Source organism: Topomyia yanbarensis, chromosome 1, assembly GCF_030247195.1.
Source record: "Topomyia yanbarensis strain Yona2022 chromosome 1, ASM3024719v1, whole genome shotgun sequence".
Lineage (NCBI taxonomy): Eukaryota > Metazoa > Arthropoda > Insecta > Diptera > Culicidae > Topomyia > Topomyia yanbarensis.
Genome location: NC_080670.1, coordinates 44,189,234 through 44,207,023, shown reverse-complemented (window position 1 = coordinate 44,207,023; position 17,790 = coordinate 44,189,234). Strand labels below are relative to the sequence as shown.

General features: G+C 41.6%; 1 protein-coding gene and 1 pseudogene across 1 annotated transcript in view; one reads left to right on the top strand and one right to left on the bottom strand.

Moving 5' to 3' along the window:
* LOC131677481 (uncharacterized) overlaps window positions 1-17,790 on the top strand; it is a 452,688-nt gene that overhangs the window by 155,985 nt on the left and 278,913 nt on the right. The window lies entirely within an intron of this gene.
* On the bottom strand, window positions 6,435-9,892 carry LOC131693218 (elongation factor 1-alpha-like; annotated as a pseudogene).

Sequence of the window (17,790 nt, the reverse complement as noted above, 5' to 3'; positions counted from 1 at the left end):
CTTTGGAGGCCATATTCTTTTATTAGTGTTACGTTACAGGTAGAGAAAAATTGTATTACCTTGTTGGAAGTCATATCACGTACCTGGATCCGAACCAGCAACCTGTTGAATACTAAGCACTTACCTTACTGTCTGCACCAATCTTGCATACATCGAATGCTTAAGATTTCACCGATGTACCGACAAGTCTAGGCTGCTGAATAGAGTCTGTACAAAGGCTACAGTAGGATTTATGGTTGTCACAAAACATTTAGATAAGTAAAAATGGGTGTTATATGAAAGTGGTGGTAACTGAATGATGGATTGAAGTCATTTATAATTCTAAGGTGGCAATCTCCTCAATTTATTTACCACTCCCTGCCAAATGATTTTCTTTCCATTGTGATTTTTTTTGGTAAGCGGACGTCGTTGTTCGAATTCAGTAGTTTATTTATTTATATCAATTAAGTTCGCCAGCGTGAATAATCATTTCATTGTACCTTTGTTTGCAAGTCGATGGATAGAAAAAAATCATGGTGACAATGCTGGTGTCAAAAATTTATAGCGATGTTGGAACAAAAAGTTTCTCTTGTGTTCAATATGAGAATATTCATGTTTCACAAGTAAACAGACCGTTTCGAATTAAAAGGAAAATTTACATAAACGAGGGCGCGTGCGATTTGGTAAGCTTGTACATTGAAAAACTGTAAATCGTGTATTTCCCGTGGTGAAAACTCAGTAGATATAAAAAAAACTAAATAAACTTTCTTTATTTCTTTATTCATTTATTGATTTATAGCTCCTTAACTGTAATATATGCAAAACATCTCAATTGGAATATACCGAAATAATAAAAAAAATCCTTCACTTAATAGTAAAAAAAATATTATGTGTGTGTGTTGGGACTCGAACCCAGGTCGGTTGCCATTCCTCATGATTTGCTAATCGCGCCAATTTTGTAGTAGTTACAATTACCTTTGTTAAACACATAATTCAGCTAAAAGTCAAAGGTGGTATAACGGCAAATGTAAAGGTAGAAACAACCTTTTGAAGACATGTAGTGCATAGGGTGACCATATCAGGTGAGTAAAAACCCAGGACAGTCGAAAGGGGACTGCCTCCCCCCCGTTACTTCTCAATCGTCTGTGCCTTCTCCACAGGTTGTCAGCTCTTGAGAAGTTCTGGGATCTAGCAGGCTGAGTTTTGGCAGTAAAAAAGTTCTGTGGGGGGGGGGGGGGGGGGGGCAGGCTGAGCTTTGGCAGTAAAAAAGTTCTGGGAAGAAAAGTTCTATCAGAAGATTTTTCGTTTGAATTCGATAACCGCGCACTTTTTCGGATTTATACACACGAAGTTCTTGCTACACCACCACCAGCAAAAGATTCATGCGTTGTTGGAGAAATCGGCAATCTCGAATTGAGTGGATGAGATAAAATATTTTTAGATCGTCTGTGCAGGACCGGCAAGGAGTTTTCAACCCTAAATACATACTATTGAAATAAAGCAGAAATATCTAAGGTCCCAAGTAACTTCCCTGCGCTATATCTGGCAATTTCCAACAGCTACAAAACCTACCGTTGCTTCCAAATTTCTCCATTTTATCGATTGTTGTATGAAAACCGGCAGATAGGTTGGTGTAAATAATATCAGTTTTAGTTAAACATTCCATACTCCCTGTTATGTAAGATGCTAGACTCGACAGGTCAGTCGCTTTTCAGCATCCAGACGTGAAGCTATGTTAATCGTGGATTAGGTACTTTTTTCATTTATTTTACACGGCTCAATGGATCTTTGTGGATCTTTTAATACTTACAATATGTAAATAAAATTAAATAAATGGAGTTTAATTAGATATGTATCACATCTTGTGTACGCGATTTGTTACTTCACATAAATATCTTCTCTCTTGTGGCAGATCCATTAGTTCCATCGATTGTTGTGGCTCGGGAATCACTTAGTCCGCATTCTCTCGGTTTTTCGTTTTCGTGATGTCCGTGTAAGTTTATTGTCAGTGGTGCTGGCCGTTGCTTGAGAAGTAGTAGGTGCATCACAATGATCGGACACGCTGTGTGCTGTGGTTCCAGCATTCGTTGTTGCCTGAGCAGAGAATCCGGTTGTTTGTGATTTAGTTGATGTTGATGAGGGCTGTGTGTTCGGTTTGCTGGTAGTTGATGTTGTTTCGTTATAGGTTTTTGCACATGGTTTCCGTACAGTGTCTTCTTGTTACAGAGCTGGCACGTAGCGGTCTACCCTTCATATACGCACAGCGTGATTTGAGATTTGGCTACGCTTTCTATTTCGTATTGAAAGTTCAGATATGAAGGAATAGGTTTTGTCACTCGTATTCTCACGACACCGTTGGAAATACCTGGACAAAAATTCACCAGGTTTCAAACTTAACGGATTCCATCATTAAGTATTCCGACATGATCGTTGTAATGAATTTACTGGTAGGACGTGGGAATAGATCGTGCAGACGCACATCAATCTTATCATCGTCAATATAAACGTGATTCTATAGATTGTAATATGTTGTACTATTGAGAGCGCTCAATGAAGTTATTCCACGATTGTTATTGATGTTCCGCAATTTTCCTTTGTAATGAATAGATTTCCAGTAGCACGAAAAATGCAACTAACAGGAGAACTCAAGAAGAAGCAGAGTCATAAAAACGTCGATGTTTTTTTCTCAAAGATACTAACGGAAACTTCTAGTTCCGGATAACAGACGATTTAAGCGCCAAGAAGAAGCTCCGGTAATCATCGTTTCATAGACATTGATAGCGGATGGAGTTTGGTCCATAACTGGAATCGGTTCGATTTATTCAGTTGCATAATTTCCTTGCACACGGACTAAGAAAGGGAAGTATTGAGAGATTAAAAAAGATATCGGATGGTACAATGGGGAGACTCGAGTGTATTAAGTTTTGTTTGTCGTACTCTGAACGAGGTTGAGTATACGTTTCAGTTATGATTGCGATCAGTAGTAACTACGATCTGGAGCAGAGCGAATAAAGCGACTCAATAAATTCAAATATATTAAGTTTACAAGAGAAAAACCAGGACAAATCAAGCGTTTTTCTCAACTACCCAGGACACCAGGACAGTCAGTGAAAAACCAGGACATGTCCTGGGAAACCAGGACGTATGGTCACCCTAGTAGTGCAGCTTATTATATTGTATTGGTAACAGCATCGTTTATTCAACTCGCAATTCAGTCTAATTAAGATGGTTGAATAAAAGCTTTAATATTGTCGCTATTACATTTATTAGCAGTATAGTTCAGCCTAGTTGGAGCTGGCGAATACTGGATTTTAAATAGGCTGAATAAACTGTAAATGTTTAAATAGTTCAGCGAAAGTTTTATTCAGCTTACATAACCTTTAATCTGCTTTAAATCAACACGTAGTCTTATAGTTCAGCTCCTAATGTTTGTTGGGGAGTCTCTCATTGTTAGATACGTCTATTTGAAAAAAGAACTCGAGAATTAGACAATTCATGAGATGTTTCTGGCCAGCTGATTATTTATTGTTTGTATCTTCTGACGTTACTCGGGTGGGCCTGACGTACGACAAAATCGTCGAGTAATAATCTTTCCGGAATTTTCTATCAAAATGAAACTAGACAGTATGCTTATTATTCAAAAAAAAAAAAAACACACACACACAAGAAATACGCAATAAATCGCCGAAAAAATTGTGGGTGTTCTTGTTCCGCCAAAGGAAATATTTCGCCTTCCAACAGCTTGCTTCGATCGCTCACCCTTCCTAGTATAATTACTAATTAGCCGCCACGCGCCCACACCCGCCCGTCCGAAAACCCCCTCATCGGATGCAAAACTCACAATTATGAGGTTGAGACGAGTGATCCATAAATTAAGTACCCGCGGAGGCGGAATTATTCTTTCGAGTTCTTTGACGGAAAATCCGTAAAGACCGCTGTCTGTCGGCGCTCGGTCGGAAGGGTGCGGATAAAAGGGCAGGAAAACATAAACAAACAATCTTTTTGTTTTGCTTCGTTTTCACGTTCACGTTAGAGGCGGTCGATACGCATTCATTCCCAGCCGAGGAGAAGTCATTTCCGGCACTTGTGACCATTTGGTGTCTGCTGCTCTCTGTGCGGTTGGTAATTGGCTGTCTTAAAATGCTAATAAGCACTGACAGGGGGTGAGAGTGAGGACACATAAAGGAGTGAAATGGTTTTGACGTGCTAACAAATAATCTGACGAGAACAGAAGGGAACGTGGAGTTTAAAATGGGATTTAATTGCGGTCTGGGTTGCTCCCGGACGCGATCCCTGGGGTGTGAAATCGTGGGAGGATTTAAATGAGAAAGGGTTTTGATTGGCGGGACATTTCCGCGTTGAATTAATTTGAAGTATTGTTGTTGACTGCTTTTTGCCTTTGTTTAAATGTTCCGCTGAATTGTTTATGGTGGGTGTTTAATTTTGCCGCTCAAAGATGAACAAGATGTCGCTAATTCATATGATGCTTAATAATTAAAGCGTTTTACTTTTCATTTTCTTTTTTTTTTTTCTTTTTCTCAATTTTTATCAGCAGTTTCTGTCGAATGTTAATCAGATTCTTTTTTCTTTTCTTTCAGGTAAGCTACAAGTTTTCATAGAGGGAACAATGAGGTAATTAAAACTCTCAACAATTTAGCACTGGATGGAAAAATACTTTAATATTATTTACACTCGCCGTAGAGTGTATTTGATTTCCAACATAATGTTCGCCATTGGTTTGAAAATAGTAAGACAGCGTTTTTTTTATCGACTTTGATTGCGCTGCGCAACCAATGAACAATTCCGCCATCATAATAATCCTTTCCCTGTTCCACCAGAAACTCAATCAACCTGATGCTTGTTGGAAACTGTGTTTGTACAAACTTGCCATTTGAATAACTGTGAAAGGGGCAGCACTGAGCATCGAAACATTAAGTAATTTCTGTTCAGAAATCGGCAGCTATTCGCATACTTTCTGCAGCACAAGCTTCCGTGAACTACGATCCTTACCCAGCTGCCAGAAAGAGAAAGAGAGAGAAAAAAGGCTACACCGCTAAATCCTTTCCCGGTGAACCCCGACAAGCAACGGCACGGTGAGCACCGTTCAGGGATCGTCCTTCCGGCTGAGGCAATTCAGGTCCTACACTAATGCCACTTGTGTGACTAAATAGCGTAGCAAAGTAGGAGCTACAAATATTTACAGATTCAACATTTTAAAACCTCCCCCCTTTTCCTCGTCGTGCCCCATCGAATCCCGCCGGGTCCCGATTTTTGCCCGGTATCCAAACCCGTATTACCGCATTTCAGAGCAATGAAGCTGTGGAGGGCGGGCATGGCGTGGCGATGCAGTGGTGGTGGTGGTGGTATACCAGAGGCAAACCGAGCAGGGTAGGAGTAGTTTTTTTTACTCCGTATGCATAACGATGTTCCCACAGCTTTACAAGCACACAGCTCAGCATATGATGGGAACGCTATAAGTGTTTATCATTCATCGTCAGCGAGAGCCGAGAGCTGGCACCGGAGCACAGGAGCTCAAGGACCATCGAGGATTTTTTGTGCTGTATAACAGGAAGGCTCTTGTGCCTATGGGCATTTTTTCTCGTGTGCGGACCATGTTGTTTAATTTTTGCAGTGGGAGGACTCTTCAGTGCATACAACTTTAGGCAAAGAAATAAAATGAAAAAAAAAAAAATGCTGCGCACAAATTTGCAGTTTTGTAGATCTCACAGGAAACTAGATGCGAGCCACACTGTTTTATTCGTTTTGCGCGAGGGCTTCACGCGATAAAACTATAAATATTATTAGAGGAACCAAAAAGCTTATATTTTCGTAAATAAAAATAAATAATGATGGTTTTAGGTGTAGATGCAATTGTGGAGAAAATTTCAGCAGATATTGGCGGTTTTTTCTGTCAGTATTGTAAGTAGCGGTTTTCCCACTACTTGGGTTCTTACTTACCTAGCGGGCCCTATTTGTCAGGGTGGCCTAGGTGCCTCTATGAGAATTTCGGATTTTCGTGCATAAACAAACAAAAGCGAAAACAAAACAAGTGTATGATTTTACCAGTTTTTATTTTCTTCTCTAACATCCTCACGCTGTCGCTGCTCCGATTGTGGGAGGAAAAGCGTCTGGTCTCTCGACCAACCGGGACTGCAACGGCCGCGTTCTCCATAGAAGTTTCGCGGGCTGCTTCGGCAGCGGTTCTTGACTTTTAGCTAGGGAGGTGAGCTTGACTCGTTTGTTGGAACCCCCCTAGCGTCGTTGGTGATGTATCACCGCAAAGAATCCTGGAAGACACCGCAATGTTCTTCCCAGGGGTAGTCGTTGCCCACAATGCACTGCTGCCTTCTTGACTATAAGCTGAAAAGGAGAGCAAGACTCGTTCGGCTTATCCTTCCCAGCGAGGGTGGATTGGTGTGTCTGCGTCCTTTCAGATTTACCGAGGAAGTGAAAGCTCATTGGTAAATAGCTTCCCACAAACGGTTATCCAGCACCAACACACTAATTTCCGAACCACGGCCGATACTTTGTGGTGAAAAGTTTCCCACCCGCTTGCCCCGGACTATTCCAGTACGACGTCGTTCAGCATCCTCGGGTGGAGCACTCTTGGTGTCTCCAGTGACATAACCACAGCGCAATCCCGTTACCGGTACATTCTTAACGTTGAAATCAACGTTATCCCCGGGATCTGCCTCCGTTGTCAGAGCTTCGTTGTGTATTTCAACGAACTTTACTACAATGGTCAAGTTAACTGGGGCGAACACGACGACGGTATCTGGCTTCAAGATATCGCTTTCAACACAACCTACTGTGACTGTTTCAATACCATGGATTTTATAGACAGCCTGAAGCGGTAAACGCAGAGGCTGGTCGGTTGGCCGGTACGGTGGCAGAATAGCATCCAAAGCTTCAATAAAGCACTTGCCATCGGCCTTCCCTAGTAACAATTGAGGTTTTATAGTAGTTTTATAGCAACTAATAAAACTAAGATTGCACTTGTAGCATGCTATAAAACTTCAATTGTTACTTGGGTTGCCTTCCGTACGTTCGACAGCCCATCCCTGGAAACACGGCATCTTGACAGATGATTCAAACATGTTGTATCCATGCCAACCCGAGATTAGACAGCAGCAGTGTTGTAACCGATCTTCTTGATATACGTTTCTTCGAAAAGAGATTCACTATTACATACATAAGTAGAATCCATCTTGTTGACACCAACGATCAGCTACTTGACACCGAGGCACAGTGGTCGCAATGGTACCAAAACGTGCGTTTAATTAATGGTGCTCTAGGAGTTGATTTTAGCGATTTGGTGTTTTAGAAACACTTTTTCAGAATGGAAGCCCCCTTCTTTTGATGTATACTGAATTGTGATTAATCCACTTAAAAGTGAGATAGAAAATTTATTTCCACTAACTTTTAAGATAGAGGCACAATGTCAATGACAAAGTTATAGTAAATTTTACTGCGAGAAAACTTGTTGAATATGCAAACTCTCCAAAATGTAATGGTGTTGAGATAAAGTACGTTGTTTGTGGGAGGCACCCAAAAAATCATTTTTTCATTATAACTTTTTTCTAAGATTTTTGCAATTCTTCAGATGTTCTATGAAGTTGTTAAAATTAAGAAATTGCAGATATTTGTCGAAGACGTCAACTTTTTTTATTTCAAAATTTAAGAGTTATTAAATAAAGTGGGTTAAAAATACCGCAATTTTGAATGACAATTACTAAGAGATGTGGAAATATGTGGAAGACATTTCGATTCTATGAGAAAGACAGTAACAAGTACTATAAGAAAAAATACTACTCACCACGGGCATCTACCGGCCTGTATACAAAAAATACTTTCCGGCAATGTATGTTTTTAATTTTGTAACAAAATAAGTACTATTTTTTCAGCATAAATTTTTTAGCGATTTTTTTTTCTATGTGTCGAATATTCAAAAAAATCATTGAGAGTAATAAATACACATATAAATCGTGAACTTTGAATTTCTGTTATCTGAAACTATTCATAAATTAACAGGATTTGGAAAGTGACCACTAGAGACGTCTAAAAAGGTTTACTGCATTTTCATGAGTATGAAACCATAGCAAAGAGTATTAGATATCATTTTCACGAAACGACTGTAAAGTCAGAGTTGCTACTTAGGATTCTTAGGAGGGGTCTCAGAGGCTCGGCTAGTTACAGTTCCCTAGTTTCAATGAATTTGTAATTCGAAATACAAATGATCGAGCGTTTTCGGGCTTTTGATTCTCTCACTGGTAAAACGACAAAAAAGAGGCTCTTGGTTTCATTGGGTCTTAGAAGCGATGCTTTATGAAGTCACAATTTTCGCTTGCCTTTTTGAGGGTTAATTTCAAATTTTTAAGCATTCAATGCGTGCTTGCAAAAGAATTATTGACAATTCCGGCCACGTAATCGTTTCATGAAAACGGCATATAGGGTAGACGAGCCCTTATCCATCTCATTAGTCGGGATGTCTCAATATTTCGTTGATAACTCGACTTAGAGTGACTGGATTGCGCTTAAGTATCACCATCTTTCCTTCGCTCCTAAGAAGCAGTACAGTTAGACTTTTTGAGCTAATGCGTTGAATAGAGATAGCAAATACTTCTCTAACTAAGGAGTTCCAATGGGTGGGATGAATAGAGGAGCTAAGATGAATTAGGGCGCAGTAACCCTAATACTGTTTGTAATGATTTTTATTCTTGTAAAGACAGCCAAAATTTTTTGCGCATTTTTAGTTGATCACTTTTGTTGTTGTGCTAGTTTAGGAATAATTCGTAAGTTGGAGACTACAGAGCTGAGAGTTTTGGATTCATATGTGTACTTTGACATTTCCAAAGATTTTTTAGAATATTCGTAGAATAAAATAACACATAGAATATAAAAAGTTATGCTTAAAATGTCGTAATTATTTTGTTACAAAATGAAAAAACATACATTGCCGGAAAGTATTTTTATATACAGGCCGGTGGATGCTCGTTGTGAGTAGTATTTTTGCTTATAGTACTTATCACTGTCTTTCTCATAGAATCGAAATGTCTTCCACATATTTCCACATCTCTTAGTAACTGTCATTCAAAATGGCGGTATTTTTAACCCACTTTATTTAATAACTCTTAAGTTTTGAAATAAAAAATGTTGACGTCTTCGACAAATATCTGCAATTTCTTAATTTCAACAACTTCATAGAACATTTGAAGAATTGCAAAAATCTCAGAAAAAAGTCATAATGAAAAAATGATTTTTTTTGGTGCCTCCCACAAACAACGTGCTTTATCTCAACACCATTACATTTTGGAGAGTTTGCATATTCAACAAGTTTTCTCGCAGTAGAATTTACTATAACTTTGTCATTGACATCGTGCCTCTATCTTAAAATTTAGTGGAAATAAATTTTCTATCTCACTTTTAGGTGGATTAATCACAATTCAGTATATATCAAAAGAAGGGGGCTTCCATTCTGAAAAAGTGTTTCTGACACAGCAAATCGCTAAAATCAACTCTTAGAGCACCATTAATTAAACGCACGTTTTGGTACCATTGCGACCACTGTGCGAGGGTGAAGGCGAGCAGGGCATGCTCACGAGTCTGTTCGGTCTACGAGATACCGGCTTCGAACTCACCAGTACCGGCAGCAAAAATCAATACAGCACAATCGGCCTGTGATGACCAGAGATCATGTTCTTGACGAAATCACAATGTCAAGGAGCGTCAATGATGGTGACGTAGTACTTAGCGGTTCCGAACTTCCACAAGACAATATCAATGGTAATACCACGTTCACGTTTGGTTTTTGATTGTGATTGTTTTCCTCGAGATTCATGTCGTCTTTATTCCCTTGCTGTCTCTTTTCATGGTTGTCAGGAGGTTTACTTGAATTGAGAACGCGGTTGAGCATTCTTGGTCCAAAACAGTTTGGATTTTGCGTTGTCGGTATTCTGTCCACCCGCTTTAGTTAGTCACTTTCCGAGAAGAACCGAAAACTTCCTGATAAATCGGCAGTTTGGAGGCGTCAATCGATTTACCAAGATTCATCAATTCTAAGAGCGTGTTCACTGACCTGAGAATTAGCATTTCTCTATAGTCAGCTTAAAACTTAACGACAGTGGGGTAGTAAGAAAGTTTTTCGGGAGGGGGTATATATTTTAAAAAAATCTTCAAGAGCATTCTGAGCAGGAAAAAATGCACAAAAACCAACAACTCAGGGAACGGGTTTTTGTAGTGACCCGACCCGCTAATATAACTAATCTTGCACGGAGCCTGATTCCTCCCCGGCATTACCTTCGGGAAGAGATTTTTTTATGTGCACATAACACACTCCTATCCAACTAGTTCTTTCAGTAGGGTTACAGCACCAATCCTCGACACACTACCAGTTTGCGACCATCTACACACCGTGGAAATTTCTGTATGATAGTAGGAAAGCTAGATGTGTGTCTAGAATTAGTACTCTTCCCCTACGGGGACAATCTGGGTGGCAAATTTCAGACTGTCTAATTTTCTGAGTCCTTCAGTTCCCTTGTGCCATAAATTAGTACACCTTCCTGGTTGAACTTCCGACATGCTCGCGAACTACTCGGTCTAGTCCTCGACGATGGATCTAGCCTACTTCGACGAAGAGTTTCCTGGCGAGAGAAGTTCGAAAGCGAACCAACCAGCCAGGTGCCTAGGTCAGTTCGGCGATTCCGGCAGGTTTGCTTGAGCACCGGCAAGACTGGCGGTGTCTTGTCGCGATCCACGCAGTACAGTTCCCGGCGGTGATTCTGACTGTACGCTGACGGAGAGTTTCCCGGCGAAAGAAGTTCTCCCGATACCGATTCTTCTTTGGTTTCAGTACCACCACTTCTTGAGCCCTTTGGCTCCGTAACCGGTGCCATTTAGAGCCGCAACTCCTTTAAGGCCTTCAATTCTCTTCTTGGACCATTTAGCGCTACTTCCTTGATGAGCCATTCAGCTTCTCGACTTGTTCGTGAACTACTTGGTCTAGTCCCCGACGATGGACCTGACTTACTCCGACAGAGAGTTCCCCGGCGAGAGAAGTTCTCCTGAAACCGAGCCAATCAGCTAGGTGCCGAGGTCAGTTCGGTGATTCAGGTGAAGCAGGGCGTCCGGTTCACTGGTGCCGCGATGACCCGCGACTTATGGTGTCTCGTCGCGGTCTACTCAGTCTAGTCCCCAGCGGTGAATCTAGCTTACGCTGACGGAGAGTTCCCTGGCGAAAAAAGTTCTCCGAATACCGATTCTTCTTTGGTTTTCGCAATTTTTCTATCGAAACAACCGGTGGTGGTACCGTGGTTGGTCTGGCGATTCCGGATGGAGCGTATGTCCGGCGTTTTGGCGACTCGGTGCTCTGTTGCAGTCTACTCGACTAGCCCTCGGCGGTGGATCTAACTTATTCCTGCGGAGAATTCACTGGCGGTGATTGCTATCCCAAAACCGTTGCTTGATGTTCATCACGCCGTTTCTGCTGTGAGACGGTCATGATCTACATCATAACTCTGGTTGCTGCGTTCCACGTCTTTGCGTCGCTTGTCATTATGTTGGCTACATTATCCGGGTTGATGTCCGGTTCTTCCATTTTAAGCAGCTCCCTGCACGTCACTTCAAATCTCGGACATTCAAAGACCACATGCTCCGGTGTCTACTCGACGTTTTCACACTCCGGACACAATGGTGACATTGCGTACCCGAACCGATGAAGATACTTCCTGAAGCAGCCGTGGCTTAGTTGGAGCTGTTTCAGGTGGTAGGTAATCTTTCCGTGCTTTCTATTGACCCACGTCGACAGATTTGGATGAGCCGGTAGGTCCACTTTCCTTTCTCCCTATTTTTTTTTGTAGTTGGAAACGAACCACTGCGACCAGTATTTAGATCTATTGTGGTCTATCCTTTCTCCGTATTCCTGCTGCCATGTCACCATCAAATCGATTCTCATTATCTTCCTCGCGTTTCTGACGTTTCATTGATTGTAGCACTTGATATCCTCCGCCAGAGTGATGCAGATGCGAATCATCTCGGCGATAACGTATGCTGCCTCCAGTACGCCTTCGCAACTCATACGGCCACCAGCCGGAACGTCCTGTTCAGCTTTTCGCGGTTTCACTTGGTTTTCAACGCCGCGCCCCAGGCAGTAGCCCCACATCGCAGTATTGATGACGAAACACTAGATAATAGACCGACATTTCGTAGGTGTTATCAACGTGGTTGTTAAAGCTCAACCAGTCGTCGATTATCACTCCCAATTGTTTCAGTGCACGCTTCGATGCAATCACATGCCCTTCGACGATGATCTGTATCCGCTGAACCGCTTTGTAGCTGCTGACCAACAACGCATCTGTTTTGTGGTAAGCTCTTTACAGCTTGACCCCGTTCATCCAACTCTCGTTCGCATCTATTGTCTCCGTCACCGACACCTTAATTTCTTCAAGTGTCTCACTCATCATTGTTAGTGACACGTCGTCCATGGAACCCTCGATTTTCACTTTCCCGGGCAGCCGCAGTGTTAAGACCCCATCGTACATCCCGTTCAAAAGAGTTGGCCAGAGAATGGAGCCCTGAGGAACGCTTGCTGCGACTCGCATTGCCTTCTGCCTTTTGCTTGTCTGGTACAGCAGTAGCTCTTCAGGATCAGTCTCATTCTTCTGTGCAGCGCTGCGGCATTGGTCTATACGAGGCTGGATGGCCGTCGACTTCCATGACTTTGGCAGTAACATCAGCTTCTGTACCTTCCTCATTTCGGGGAAATTTCCATTATCTAAAGACTTCAGCAGTATCATCCTGAACATGTCCGGATATCCAGGATCAGCGCGACGGTTGGTATTCCATCCGGACCGAGAGTTTTATTTGATTTTAGTCACATCGACGCTTCTTTGAGCTCGTCGTTAGTTGCTTGCCACTCGGCTGTGTAACCTCCTTCTTCTTCGCCGTACGGTGTCGGTGACCAGGTACTTGAATCGAGCTTCGGGAAGAGACCCTCAACGATTATCATTAGCTTAAGGACATTATACATGCGAGCCACAATATAGCTTCTACGCCGCACACACCCCTCTCCCCGGCCTAACCATGTATCTGACATGAGCAAATATAAAAATACGTTTTTCAATACACTAACCTTGCCGGTGTACCACGAAACTGATACTTGAGGAAGCTACAACATTTTACTATACAATCATCCCGAGTGTTAGACGGAATTCTATCTATAGCTCTTATTTTGTGCGAAAATATCACCCCTCTTCACTTGGGGTTTCTTTTCAAAACGCTTTTATTTTTCTTCTTTCCGTTTTCAGAACACTTTTTCAAATGCACTTTAATCACACACCACTGAAAAAACACCCGCGAAACTTTAATCGTTTACTAACTAAACTTCAAATTTTCTGCCAATGTGCAGATGACCGAAGGAAAATGTCCGAAAACTCTTATTTGTGCGTTTGAATTTTCACTTCGAATTCCATTTTTTCTCAATGTAAACAAGCGCGTCGGTGCCTAGCAACAAGGCTTCCACATATCTTCACCTTAACCGGGCATATTTCAGCTGGTGTCGACTGGCCCTCATCTTCGTCATGCCGACTCAGTAAGCATCCCCCAGGGATTGGTGTCTATTGCTCAGTACAGCTACTTATGGCAATTGACTTGCTAAGCTTGACCTCCCGTTTTAAAGTGTGCCTACCTTCTCGAAACGTCGCTCCTCTTTCACTCTCCTATCTTGCACTCTGAGCCCGCCTTCTGGCTCTAAGACAAGCAGCGTGTAGTGTACTGAGCTACTCATTTAACCAGTAAGCTGCACGCCATCTACTGCATGGCTCCAGTTTTCATGGCATTGTAATGTAACAAGCCGTCACAATCCTTCTTGTTAGATCAGCCGCATCAACGTACTTGATTACGCTGTTCGCCGAAATAACTCAACAAAGAGGTTTTTGTTAAAGACTTTCATCTTCCACTTTAGCTTTCGTTAGTTAAGGACTACAGAATGTGGCGAAATTTCTCTCGGTACTGATATCCGTTTCGTGAACCAATAAGCTCCCATTTTTGTCACGATACCAGGAGCCATTTAGCTCCTCGCTTCGCCGCGATCTACTCACTGTAGACCTCGGCGTTTGAGTTAGCCTCCACAACGAGCCGACAGGTAGGTGTCGACGTCTGCCACCAATTTTCACTACAAAGAATTATTTTCACAAGATTACTTTTGCAAATGAAATTTTGGGAATTCCTTTTAAAATATTAGGCATATTTTTGTTGAACATATTAATTTTTTTCAAATTTCTTCAAAATATTTCGGGGGGCCGAAGAAGCACAAGTATATACCACACATTTGCCGTATATGTGGTTGTTCAGCTTTAACTAAAATAAGACAGCAACCAAAACATTATCTAAAATTATTCAAAAAATGGCTTCATCCAACCTTACTAAATACTCATGACATGGAAAAACGGTTCCCTTTATCAATAATAGTGGATTCAAGATACAAAATATTGCAGGGATAAAAAAGTAATAAGAATCTATTTTCATCAATAAAAGTAGCAACACTGTTCGGATGATTTTGGCAGGGTAAAAATGTGCGAAAAGAAGAATGTCGAAGGAAAAATAAGAAGCCTATTGGTCACTGCACAGTGACGTCATGCATTATATGTGACAGGTGGTGGTCCTGTTGATTACATTTTGAACTTAGACATTATTTGCATTTGAAATATATTGGGAATCATGTTTCTGGAAGTATATATCTCGACAAACATATGATTACGGCTTTAAAGCCAACTGTCAAAATTCTCCTTGAAAGGAAATTCCAGACAAACTATTACTGGCTAAACACAGTTCATAGCAGTTAATGAAAGAGAAAACTTTTCTCTTTTGTTTACTACCAACATCTGTGATTGGCGAGTAACGGTTTGTCCGAAATTTTCTTTCAAAGAGAATTTTGACAGTTGGCTTTTAAGCCGTAATCATATGTTTGTCGAGATATGATCTCTACAACAATTAAATTGTGCTATTCCCTATTGTGGGAAAATGTATGTGAAAGATTTAACAAGTGAACTAATTATTTATCAATTACTTCTAGTGTTCTCTGAATCGGTAAGTAGTTTTGCGGGAAAATTTCTTGGGAATTAATAATTAGCACTAAGCTTATTTTAATGGAATCCAAATTTATTGAGTCCAAACTTTAAACAAAAGGACCAGTACTTGTCAAATTTGTGAGGTTAAGGCATTTCATACAATGATCAATTGTCACGTTTTGTCTTAGGATGCTTCTATCTGAATTTCGGATTTTCGTAAATAAACAAAAAAGGTAAACAAACAAACAAATTTAACTTTTATCATTTATTCTCCCACCGTCACTCTTCTCTGCTGTCAAACACTTCTGACGCTGGATAGGCTGCTTCCGACCAGTGGAAATGGCAACGGCCGCGTTATCTTTCGCCGTTTCGTCCACTGCTCCGGCAGCAGTCCTTGGCTTTTAACTGCAGAGGTGAGCAAGACTCATTTGTTGAAACCTCCCTTGCGGTGATCGATTTGCTCACCGCAAGCGGAAGCCGCCGCAGTGTGCTTCTCAGAGGGAACCTTTGACCATCCTGTTTCGTTCTCCATTGCGATTAACTGTGGAGGAGAGCTTGGTTCGTTCGATTGATCCTCCTCAGTGAGAACGGTTGGTGTTTTGATTTCTTCGCTTTTAGCCGGTGAAGTGAGAGCACTCCTCAACGGCTAGCTTTCCCTTGTGGTGAATCGATACCGTTCTTACGTGTGTCCGAACCACAGTCCGGCACTTACGACAGTACAACTTTTCGCGCGCATTTTGCCTCTTTGGCAGCAGTGGCGGGAAACTGTCCCAAAAAGGATAGAATATTGTGGATGTCTGTTCACCACCGTGGTTCGTTATTGTAGGAATCGGCGATGCCGATGCGATTTTTTAAAATCGATTTTTTTAGCTAGAAAATTCGATTTTTTGCATCCGATTTTTTTGGTTCGATGTTTGACAACATCGATTTTATTGATTCCATAAAATCGATTTGGTGGAATAGATTTTTCTTTCAAAATCCCAATTGAAAAGACCTTAAAGATATAGTAACTCGAAATAGCGTTACGACTAATTTTGAGGCTTGGGGTTAGGAGTGTTACAAGGTCATGCCTGTTTCTTTTTCATAATACGCAGTACCAAATAATGATGCTATCACCAAAGGACTTAATACCTCCCCAGCACGTATCACTTCAGCAGCTGAATTACATTCCGGCGTTTCATTACAAGCCACCCTGTTCCAATTTCCCGATCCTATCAACGCAAAGCTAAACGTTATTATCCTATCGAAATTGGTCAAAGGACCCTTAGAACACCCCATTTTACTGATTTCATGTTTTATTCAGCTGCCTTATCGTTCTGTTTTCGCCAAAATCCCGTCATCAATTCAAGGACCAAGCAAAAGCGTCTTACCTCGTAGTAAGAGAAGACTCGGACTAACCAAGCACCGTGCTGCTGTCTCCGAATCGATACAAAGTGGACCGTCGCCGGCGGCAACAAGGTAGTCACCGTGTCATAAACAGCGGTGACAACAACCGAAATAGACATCTTTATGACCGAGTCGATTTGTTCACGATTTTTCGCTTTGGTAGGCCCGGTATGTAGGTTGGTAGGCAGGTTGTAGAAATCAGCAGAACTCGTTGCGACTAAATGTTCCTGCGGGTAGAGAACCAAACGCCGGCCACCCACGACGCCGGTCGCCTTGGAGCTGTAGCAGTTGAAATGCGACCGGAATATAAATATTTGTTTTTCTCGTTGGCTCCGGTTTATTTTGTTCGGAATAATTCGGTGCCAGAAAAATATGTCGGAGGTTTTGTGATTAAATTATGTTGACGTTTTTTTCTTGAACGACAAATCACGTTCATCCCACTCCAATCAAAGGAAACAATGGAAACGTCAGCTTTTGATAATGCTGTGGGCTACCTTGTGTATTGGGTAAAATGGCATTCAAAAATTTTAACCAATTCTAATAAGTAAGCAATGTTGCTTCAGAATCTTCATCGCGACGAAGCACGGTGAATATGAATCACCTGCGTTCGTCCCACATCGTTCTTCGCTGTTATATTCAACTTGCTGTTGATATTCATCCACGAATGAAGCCGACTGCCAATCCGTGTTTATCCGAATGCCTTATCCATACGTTCTTGCCTTGCTACTCATCGAACGACCGAATGAACTGCATGAGGAAGCTATGAAGTAATTTTTTTTTTTTTTTCCTTCGACTTTATTTGGTTGGCTCGGGAGCCTTTCGGTGTTAATGAGCCGGAGTATCATTACAATATATTATGAAATATAAGAAATAATATAGTTGCTGGTCTGTGGGTCATGACGTGTATCTAGGTGGCGCGTCCGCTTATCGAATCGTCCGCTTTTCTTCCTGGCAGGTGTGGCAGCAACCGGTGGTCCATTACGCTGATTGGTGGTCCTTGGGATGGATCGCTCGTTGGGTGGTATGGCGCAACTCCCTCGTGCGCGCCGACGTCGAATCTCGTGACGGATGGTGTATCTGCAACAAGGAAATCCCAGTTCTCGTTACAGTCAAAATGTCTGTAACGAGAACTGGGGAGAAGGGGTACTTGATGTAGATATCTGCTGATGAATTGTGATGCATTGCTAAGTATAACTAGTATAAGAAAAACAAAACATTATAGATTCACATTAATCGACTTGAGGAAGAGATATATGGGTAAAAGGGTTTGGGGGTCTCGAGTTGCCAGGGCGTCCCGAATTGGCATATCGGGCGGCCTTCCTTGCGCTTGTAGAACTCTATTGAGTTTTTCTCTGGCTTCACG